Below are 10,390 nucleotides of genomic sequence, written 5' to 3'. Positions count from 1 at the left end.
GAGACATTGTTTACAATTCCTTTAGGGTCTTCCTCATAGCAAAGCACAGCGATATTTTACAGAATATATATGTAGTTATATATATAGTATTCATTAAATTTTTTGCTCCTTACACTCAAATAGCAAGGTAGAAGTGAAGAGGCTTTTTAGAGCTACCCAGAAGAAAAATACTCCAAAGGTTCACAACTTGAAACAATATACCATAATTTGGACTGAGACAATCATACCATAGAAACTTTTAGGAAACTAAGGGTATGGTTCCTGCATTCAAATATTGGATACATTATGGATATGATATGGTGTCCAAAGCACAAAATGAATTAGTGGCAACTGGGGTCATTGTTTAAGTAAATACCTAACTAAGATTTTTTTCTCTGCTAAAATGTGAAGTAACATTCTAGGAGTTAAAAAATTGAAATAATATTAAATCATAATTGAACTGAAATAATATTCTAGAAGTTAAAAAATTCTTTAAAACTTTTTTTAATTGTCTAGTTATTGACAAGTCACTCTATCATTTTCAACTTAACAAGAGAGAAATGGAAAGGCTGGGAGATTTGTCCAAGGTCACAGATCAAGTGATCTAAACATAGACAACCAACCACAGGGTACCCCAAATGTTCTTACTCAAAAGACTTAATAGCTTTTCCCAAAAATAACTACTTCAGTCAAAGAGAAAAGGATAATTGCTACTTCCACAGACAACATAAGAAACCAGCATCATTTCAGCCCAGAAAGCAACATTAAATGACCACCCACACACCCCATCACGTATTTATCTCCTCCAGCTGCAAGACCTTCTTCTTTTTGGCTTCTCGTTGACCTAGAAAGAAGAACTAATGAATAAATAAAGTCTAAAACAGATGCAAAGGCAGTGTCTGCATAAAAAGTACACTGCCGTGGGTAAGCAAAAATGTAATCTCTGGGTCAGCTCTTTCTTGCTCACTACTGCTTTAGTCAAGAAGTCCAGCCAGCTCTTTGCAGAGACTGTGGTGATGCCACATCTGCCAATGCAAACACCTGGCTGTGCAGGACAGAAAACCTTAGCCAGGCCTCAAAAAGTCCTCAGCTTAGGCAACAAACAACCTTTGGCTAGCACTAATTTAACTCCTTTTTTTTTTGTCTGGACAACAAGTGGTTCCTGAGGCAGTCATGATTGAGCAGATGTGTAGCTGCATCAGATGCCCACACTTAAAAGAGTGCTCTGGCATGAGTGCTTGAGATTTATTCATTGTAGATGCATTTCTTTAAAACAGAGGTCAAGGGTCAGGCATGGTGGCTCATGCCTGTAATCCCAGCACTTTGGGAGGCCGAGACTGGTGGATCACGAGATCAGGAGATGGAGACCATCCTGGCTAACACAGTGAAACTCTACCTCCACTAAAAATACAAAAAATTAGCCAGGTGTGGTGGCACACGCCTGTAGTCTCAGCTACTTGGGAGGCTGAGGCAGGAGAATTGCTTGAACTTGGGAGGCGGAGGTTGCAGTCAGCCAAGATCGCACCACTGCACTCCAGCCTGGGTGACAGAGCGAGATTCCATCTCCAAAAACAACAAAAAAAAAACCAGAGCTCAAAAACTGGTGGCTCACAGTCCTATTTAGCCTTTAGATGGACTTTGTGTGCCTGTATGGCTGTCTACTTATTCATTTTTTTAAAAAATTTTAATTGCATTTAGATGGGCAGTTGTCAATTTCTGTGGTGTAAATACTCTAGAGCTTGGGAGAGGTGCAGTATTTCTACCATACAGATGTGATAGAAATAAACTCAAATGCATACATAGTGGTCAAATAGAGTAACATAATTAGTGATGTGTTTTACGTGTTACTTTTTTAAAATAAATATAATTTCATTGTAAGGTTGTATAATTTAAATTTTCATAATGGTCACGTTTAATAATCAGCTCTCAAAATTCCTGCAAATGTAAAACTTGGCTCTTGTGAGTCAGGATAAGCCTGCTGCTTCATGTGCTTGGATAACATATGACAACAGCAACCATAGCATATAGTGGTTCAGGCTCTGGAGGCTGAATTTAAATCCCAGCAGTTTCATTTACTAGCTGTGTAAGCTTGTACAAACTACTTAACTACACAGAACCTTGAGTTTCTCAGATGGAAAAATAAGTTAATGTTTATTTTGAGAGTTTATAGTGAGGAATAAATAAAATAGTATATGTGAATGGCTTAGCACTAGATTTGGCACATAATAATCACTCAGTGAAAAATGAACATGTATTTAACTCTAGGCAGAAATTACTTCATCAGATTCATTTTGCTACTACCTCAAAGAACTAACTGCAGCACCTCAAAGAAATGAGAAATTTCATGAGTAGAGGAAGGAAAGGAACCAGCGAGATCAGAAAAGATCAGGATGAAAGGTAAGATGAAGGCACTGAGAAAGAATGAGAATAAAATAGCATCAAAGATACAGAATTAGAATAAGAGACAGTAAAAAACGCTGTTGCTTCTCCTTGTGCAAACCATGTCTATCCTATCCATTAGAGATTCATTCTCAATTTCTCACAAAGGTTGTATAATCGGTCTCTGCATAAATTACCAAAATCATTTCTTGAAAGAACAGCACCAAATACCAAACAATCCCATCCCATCTCTTTGGCTTGAATAATTAATGTTAGACATGGAACCCCCACTCAACCAGTTAGATGCTCTTGTCCTAAAATTTGGAATTCATACTCAGAGACTGAAGTGAGCCAGTGTTGAGTGCTGCCAGTTGGGCAGCTCTGACTGGCCATGAGCAAATGAGGAAAGAAAGCCAATCTTCAGAGTTGGAGAGAAACAAACTAACAACACACAGAAATGAACATCCCTTAGCCCCATACAGAAAAGGAAAACAGAAGACAAATGATGACTTTCTTTCCTGTGAAGCCTGGCTGTATCCTTTAACTTTGTTTCTATGAGATAAGCCATTTTCCTTACCATAAACTTCCTTTACCTAAGCAAGCTTGAATGGATCTCTTTTCCTTACAGCCAAATGATTCCTGACCAGATCATCCCTGCTAGTTTCAAAGTTCTGTGAAAATATACAAAAATCACAGTATTTGTAAAATACCGGAAGCTTGAAGTCATGTGATTTTAGCTCCCTTGATTTACATATGATCAATGGAGTCCACAGAAATAAATGACTTGCACAGAGTCCATATTTAACTAGTAATTGAGCTATTCCAAACCTCAGCTCGGCTCAGCTGGGCCCCAGGCAGCGCCATACTCCTCTGCAGTAAAACAAAAATGGCATGATTCTAATTTTGGAGTGGCAGCATGTTCAAGATGCCCTGACACTGTTCTCAAAGGCCAAATCCCATTTTCTTTTTGTCTGCTGTTTCACTTTATGAATAACATCAGAACAGAACAGAAGCAGGAAGCTGGTCTACTGAAAGATGAGGTTAAAACAAGGGCTTTGAGGTCAGATCAACCTGTGTTCAAATCCTCACTCTTTCCCTGACAGGCTGTTTGACTACGGGCAAGAGCCATGACCACTCCAAGCCCCAGTTCATCTTTGAAAAATGGAGATCAATAAAGTTATCTAATTTATTTTTGTTGGAGGATTAAATAATATAATGCATAGAGGTCCCTTAATGTAGTGAATATTCACTGAATGTTAAATTGTTCTTGATCTTAGTATTGTCAGTGATAATTGGTCAGGCAGGAGTCAAGAATCAATTCCAGTGGGTATTTTTGCCTTGAGGTTGCAAAGACTTCTTTCCTCAATGTAAGTTTATATCATCAGTACCAACATCTATACATGTATTTTGTTGTTGTTGTTGTTGAGATGGAGTCTCGCTCTGTCACCCAGGCTGAAGTGCAGTAGCGCTATCTAGGCTTACTGCAAGCTCTGCCTCCCGGGTTCACGCCATTCTCCTGCCTCAGCCTCCTGAGTAGCTGGGACTACAGGTGCCCACCACCACACCTAATTTTTTTTTTTTTTTTTTGTATTTTTAGTAGAGACGGGGTTTCACTGTGTTAACCAGGATGGTCTCAATCTCTTGACCTCGTGATCTGCCTGCCTAGGCCTCCCAAAGTGCTGGGATCACAGGCGTGAGCCACCGCGCCCGGCCTACACATGTATCTTTCTACCTGTTACCAACTGGCCCTTCAAATATACTTACCAAACCGTTTCTTAAGGATATGAATGACCAGTTGAGAATATCGTTGGGATTTAATGTGCTTTGAAAATGGAAACTTTTACACTCAGTGATTAAAAATTTGGCACTTAATGTAATAAACCATAAATGTTAACAGTCAGCATTAAAACACACGATACCTATTCTGGAGCTTCTATAAGGCACAGCTAACAATAATCACCAGCCTAGCAGTTCAAATCAGGAAATACTGTGTAAGCACAGCTACACTTCATTAATGCAGAAGAACTACACTGTTTTCAGCTAGAAGGAATGTATAATGCAACATAATTAAGTGGAGATTGATCCACCTACAAACTTTAATTGACATTATTACAGCTTTGAAATCCCATGAAGCAGTGTTTATTAGCAAGATCAAGGTAATCGAAGGCAGTGATTCTCAAGCTCTTATGGCATAAGGATCAACACAATGATCTTATAAAAAGTAACTTTTCCTGGCCGGGCGCGGTGGCTCATGCCTGTAATCCCAGCACTTTGGGAGGCCGAGGCAGGTGGATCACGAGGTCAGGAGATTGAGACCATCCTGGATAACACGGTGAAACCCCGTCTCTACTAAAAATACAAAAAAATTAGCCGGGCGTGGTGGCGGGCGCCTGTAGTCCCAGCTACTCTGGAGGCTGGGGCAGGAGAATGGCGTGAACCCCAGGGGGCGGAGCCTGCAGTGAGCCGAGATAGCGCCACTGCACTCCAGCCTGGGCGACAGCGAGACTCCGTCTCAAAAAAAAAAAAAAAAAAAAAAAAGTATCTTTTCCCAAATCTCCCCTCAAGAAATTCAAATTCAGTGATTCTGTAGTGCTGACCAATTACTTATATTTTTATCAAACTCTGCAGGTAATTATAATCCAAATAATCTTGGTAGAACTCACCTTGAGAAACACTGATCTAGAATCTCAGATTGAGTAACATTTCGCATAGGAAGGAAGAAAAGACTTTGCAAAAGAGAGAGCTCTTCTCAGCAGGCTGGGATGGAATGCAGATCTAAGCCTTAAAGAAAGAAAGAAACCTAAACAACTCAAACTAGGCAGGTATTTTCAATTAGTTGTATCTTGACTCTCACGGAACCTTAGAGGGTAGGTTCTGTGGAAACACCAGGTGTTAGTGTTAGTTCAGTCTGTCCTAAGGGAATACAATGTCTCCTGTGAAACAGCAGAAGGATAAAGGAATCCCAGTTTCAACAAATCATGCAGTGGACAAGAGAGGTATTTTTTCAATAATCTGTAGATATAAATAATCAAACATACATTTCTGCAATAATGATTACCAAGTACTTATTTTAATAACATCTCAGAAATGAAGGGATTCTAAATTCCAGTGGTAATACATTTCATCTGATACACTGTTGTTGAGTCTACCCAAGTCAAGGGAAGCAGCAGTAAAGCTTTCTACAATAGTGGTTGGACTGGTGCTAGGGCATTAGAATTGTAATCTCATCCCTAAAACAACTAACTCTGCAATTTTAGGGAAGTCGTTTCACCACTCTGAATCTCAGAGTGTACTTGATATCTTGAAAGTTCCCTTCTGTTCCAGTGTTCTGCAATAAAGTGCCTACTATGAGCTATGCACTGAAGCTAAGCACTCCACTTAGAAATGAACCTATTTAATCCTCACAATCATCTGATGAAGTATGTGCCCATACTTTAAACAATCTCCCTTTATAGACGAGCATAGTGAAGCACAACAAGTTTAAGTAGCCTGTCCAAGGTCATTGTGATGGTTTATCTTATATGCCAACTTGGCTGGGGTACAATGCCCAGATATTCGGTCAAACTTTCTGGATGTTTCCATAAGGGTGTTTTGGGATGAGATTTATATTTAAATCGGTGGACTTCAAGTAAAACAGATTGCTCCCATAATGAGGGTGGGCCTCGGCCAGTCAATTGGAAGGAAGCCTCAATAGCACAAAAGACTGCCATGCCCAGAGTAAGAGGGAACTCTGCCAGCAAACTGCTTATAAACTCCAACTGCAGTTCTCTCCTGAGTTGCCAGCCTACATCCTCCTCCATCAGATTTTGGACTCATCAAGCCTCCACAATCATGTGAGCCAATATCTTAACATAAATCTCTTTTCACACTCTCTCTCTCTCTCTAAATCCAGTTGGTTCTGTTTCTCTGGAGAACCCTGACAAAAACAGTCACACAGTAGTATGGTGGTGGAGCCAGGTTTGGTCCCAGGCAGGCTAACTCTGCAGGTGGAAGATGAGGACTATTCTGTGCTTCCAGAGGTTAGCCAACCATCCCTTTTAAGAATTCAGATGCTCCAGTGAATATAGACTACCAAATAGTATTTGTTCTTAATGGTTTTTCTCTGGCTGTCTGCACTGATGACATCATTCAGTTGGGCATAATAAACTAATGCAAGCAGTGATTTGGAAGAATTTAACATCATCCATGTTTGATTACAGTAAATTATGTATTTGGGGCACATCCCTATCTTTCAGAGTTAAATGCAGGAAGTAACTACTTTCTTACAAAAAGTCCCTTGTTGAAAGAGGAAAAAAAACTTTCTAGATACAAGATAGTCTGACTTAGTGTGGCAGTTTTTCTCTTCTTAAATGTTTACCTTTCTCTCCACTTAGTAGACACTGTTTTGAAAATCTTGCAATTCTTGTTTGTAGTGGGTAGATTTTAAAATACCATCACTTTAAAATCTTATCTATTTTATTTCTATTTAATTAAATGATACTAGGCTCTTTTGCTTCCTTTGTAATGTGTACATATATGTCAATACTCACTTTCCTTCTCAAGATCCCAATTTAATCCTTGACCCTTAGATAAAGGTGACCCTAGAAGCATGGCTGTAAACTACGTCAAGAATGGACATCTTCAACCAAGTCAATTAGCAGCAACTGTCCAAATATCTGGTAAGAAGGAAAAATAGCTAAAGATATCCTGCATCATTTTGTTGTTGTTGTTGTTGTTGTTGTTGTTGTTTTGTTTTTTGTTTTTGTTTTTTACTAGAAGTTAGTTTTGGAATCCTACAGAGAAGTCAACAAAGATTTAAGAGTCAAGAGAGGCTGGGCATGGGGGCTTACGTCTGTAATCCCAGCACTTTGGGAGGTCGAGGCGGGCAAATCACGAGGTCAAGAGATCGAGACCATCCTGACCAACATGGTGAAACCCCGTCTCTACTAAAAATACAAAAATTAGCTGGGCGTGGTGGCGCATGCCTGTAGTCCCAGCTACTTGGGAGACTGAGGCAGGAGAATAGCTTGAACCTGGGGCGGGCGGAGGTTGCAGGGAGCTGAGATCACGCCACTGCACTCCAGCTTGGCAACAGAGCGAGACTCCGTCTGAAAAAAAAAGAGTCAAGAGAAGCCCCTGCCTTCAAGTGTACTCAGTGTTAAGGACTGCAGGGCCTCCCTAGTGGAGGTCAGCCATGTCCATTATAGATGTGTCTAGTTTGAGCACCTAAAGGTTGATAACTCAGGAAAGGCAGAGTGCCTGTAAATGAAGGAAACACTTAGGAAGGTTCAAGATCGTTGAACTCTTTCTGGTTTTTACAAATAGGTTCATATGCTGTCTGTAGCCTCCTTGACCCAAACTATCAACTCTGAAACATGAAACAGTAGAAGAAGAAGAAGAAGAAGAAGAAGAAGAAGAAGAAGAAGAAGAAGAAGAAGAAGAAGAAGAAGAAGAAGAAGAAGAAGAAGAAGAAGAAGAGGAAGTCTGGGTTGTTCTGTTTTAGACACAGGCTGAGTCATTGCAGCCAGATTCAATCAGTGCAAAAGAGAAGGATTTGGAATAATTTGGTTAGTTTCCTTCCACCCAAATGTCTAGACACCCGAAGGGGTGTGCAGCCCGGCCTCTCGCTATTCCTGTTAAAGGCTTCTTTTCATGAAAAATGTCATTGGTTATATGGTTTGTTTGTATTATCTTTGAACTTAATGTATACTAGTCTACCTTTGTCAACATTCATTCCCATTTTCTGTAAGCTTTAAACTATCCCAGATGCTGAGTAAACGTGAATTTGCTGGAATGTGGCTGGCCTCTGTAATCTGGTTGCACAATCACTACTCTCCCTCTCCAAATTCTGTATAAAGTCAATTTTAAGTATGCATTGTCTGGGGCATTTATATCCTGTAGCTTAAGACAGATGCCAAAAGTGTAAAAAGGTAACCTTGATCTATTATTGGCGTCTATGCAGCTTAAAAGGAAAATGGACTCTCAAGTCTGAATCCTTATCTGCTGTTCTCAATCACTTAATGCTCCAAAGTATATGCTCTGAATGTCAATTCTTTAGTTGGCTGTCAAGGTACTTCCCACTAGGCATTTAGCTTCCAGTATGTTCTGTTCAGAAAATACCCAGAGCTTCAAGGATGTCAATTTGGGTATCAAATATATGAATCCAGAGCAAAGTCATCTGATACATAGTTTTCTTCAGCACCATAGTGTGATCACCTTCCCTGTGTCCAAACTCTGCAGAGATACAGAGTGTCTTGTTTCATAATATTGTGCTTGAAAAAATGACACCCTAAATTGACTGTGCAATACTGACAAGACATGGGGATAATAAAAATACATGGCCCATGTACCTTTTTGCTGAGATTTAGATATTCTTCCCCATCCTCAATCCTCTGCCATATTTTTAATTTTTTTGCTTTTTTATATTAAGCTGTAAATATGAAAGGATGAGGAAAGTCACAACAAGGAAGAGCAAAGAGAACAAAGCTAATATAGGGAAGCATTAGCCTGGTCTCAGTAGGGAGACACAGTTTTGTGTATTGTTTATGAGTTACCCAGACAGGCTATGTTAACAGACCAAAGAAAGAAGATTTAAAGAAATAAATCTGATAACTTTAGAAAACATAGGGTGAGCCTGGGGAAAATATATTTGCTTTTGTCCAAAACAAGATCAATACCACCTTTTTAAAAGGAAGCTTTAGAAAAAAGAAAAATCTCTATGTGATATATAAGCTTTCTGGAGCTTCCCAGTATCAATGGCTCTGTCTTTATGCTGGCATTTTAATTGACTTTCCCTCGTTTTTTTTCCTTTTGTTGACCAATCTTTTTAATGAGCAATTTTGTGTAGTCAATTAGATCTAATTCTATTGGTAAAGAAAACTGAAAATAAATGAAGTCCTAAAAGTTCAGCTTAAGCTATTAAATCATTGATTAACCAAATAAAAACTACACATATTTTTGGTTTAACCACTTGTTTAAGTTATATGTCAGCCTTTCTTCTATAGAAGTTGAGAAACTTGATTAATGAAAGCTGTTCTCTGTGGAAAAAAGAAGTTAGTTGTTCCATATGTCATAGAAAGGCTTGACTGGAACTGAGCAGACTGTAATTCTTTCCTTTCTGGAGGGAAATAGGAAATTCTTTCCGCAGCTTTTAGACTCTGATCTCAAAGCTAAATTAATTATTTTTATCTTTAGGATTTTTCTTTATTTGAGACCCACCATAGCAGGTTGCACTCATGACTAGTAGAGGAGGCAGCTGCAAACCTTGTGTAAATTTCAGGATTTTGCACTTACCCGACTCCTCTGAGTAATACGCCACACACCTAAAACACCATTGTTAACAATTGGGTCTTTAAATCTTCTGAGGCTTCAAAAGCTGTAATCGGTTCAAAACTGTAGCTTGATCAAAGGCCTGTGTGTAAGGAAAAGAATGCTAAAAAAAGAAAATCTTTTGGAAAAATCATAATTTTGCCTCAGGCTAGATCCGAAGTACTAACCCACTGAGTTATACTTCTGAAGTTTAGGAGAGTGCTGTGTTTTCATCTTGGATATAGAAAGGTGGTGAATTGCCTTCGATTTCTCCTTCCTGGCTTGGAAACAAAGCAATTGTGAAAGTCTAATCCAACTGCATTCTAGCCAGTGCCCAGTGAGAAGATGCCCACGGGCTCTTCAGCATCGTAGATTCATTCACTGCCCTTAACTGGCTTGTTGAACAAGGAGGTGTGAGTTTGGCAGTGGGTGGTTAAAGTTAGTATATTTGGCACAGCAGAGAGTTGTCCATCACTGAAAAGAGAAATGATGAATATTGCTTCTAGGAATCTTCTCCTGCAATACACAATGCAAGGAGGGCTGGTAATGGTGAATGAGGAATGTGGCCAGGGACATGGAAGTCCGGACTACCCAGGACTTGAGGAATGGGCTATATCAGCCCATTCCTAATATATGCTGGGGATAAAAAGATGAGGGGACACACCTGGCTTGAATACTTACAGTATAGTCAGAGAGCTTTATATGCAAGTAGATGACTTTGCAAATAAATAAAGTATGTACAATA

The 10,390-nt window shown here is 39.4% G+C and overlaps 1 long non-coding RNA gene across 1 annotated transcript; it reads right to left on the bottom strand.

Annotated features, from left to right (window-relative positions):
- Window positions 1–770: 770 nt before the first annotated feature.
- On the bottom strand, window positions 771–9,691 carry LOC129489496 (uncharacterized). The gene is made up of 3 exons (XR_010113592.1): window positions 9,631–9,691; window positions 5,022–5,139; window positions 771–823 (listed from the first exon to the last, which is right to left on the bottom strand). It is a non-coding gene; the product is annotated as an uncharacterized lncRNA (long non-coding RNA).
- Between the last annotated feature and the right edge of the window lie 699 nt (window positions 9,692–10,390).

The sequence above is a fragment of the Symphalangus syndactylus genome, chromosome 9 (genome assembly GCF_028878055.3).
Source record: "Symphalangus syndactylus isolate Jambi chromosome 9, NHGRI_mSymSyn1-v2.1_pri, whole genome shotgun sequence".
NCBI lineage: Eukaryota > Metazoa > Chordata > Mammalia > Primates > Hylobatidae > Symphalangus > Symphalangus syndactylus.
Note: the sequence above shows the minus strand (reverse complement) of the source record. Positions and strands in the feature narration are given on the sequence as shown.